General features: G+C 38.2%; 1 protein-coding gene across 1 annotated transcript in view; it reads right to left on the bottom strand.

Annotated features, from left to right (window-relative positions):
• commd7 (COMM domain containing 7) overlaps positions 1-414 on the bottom strand; it is an 8,995-nt gene that overhangs the window by 2,609 nt on the left and 5,972 nt on the right. The gene's annotated exons all lie outside the window — the stretch shown is intronic.

Below are 414 nucleotides of genomic sequence, written 5' to 3'. Positions count from 1 at the left end.
CCATAGACATTCAGGAACAGTGTGAACTATCTGACCTTAAAGCAACAATTTCTGCATGACCAGTTTCTGTTTATAACTAACCATCAACTAAACAAAAACCCAGGGCTCTGACCAGATTGCTAGATGCTAATAATGCATATAACCAGTAGAATTCCATCTTGGGGTAATGAACATTTATCACATTACTTTTAGGATTTATGCTGTTTCAGGCACAACATCGCCTGATTTTGAACCCCTCACAAGCTCTAAGTCACTCTGGTATATTCTGTTGTGCATGCATGACATTAGTTGGAAACCTGGCTGTTCATATAGAACACACTTCACTATGGTGCTTAATCAAAATGAGTAACAGGAGAAGCAGTTGTAGGCCAAAATAATGTGAAAGTAAATTGCACTGTCCATCTCAAGATGAAT

This window comes from Monopterus albus, unplaced genomic scaffold, assembly GCF_001952655.1.
Source record: "Monopterus albus unplaced genomic scaffold, M_albus_1.0 scaffold98.1, whole genome shotgun sequence".
Classification (NCBI taxonomy): domain Eukaryota; kingdom Metazoa; phylum Chordata; class Actinopteri; order Synbranchiformes; family Synbranchidae; genus Monopterus; species Monopterus albus.
Note: the sequence above shows the minus strand (reverse complement) of the source record. Positions and strands in the feature narration are given on the sequence as shown.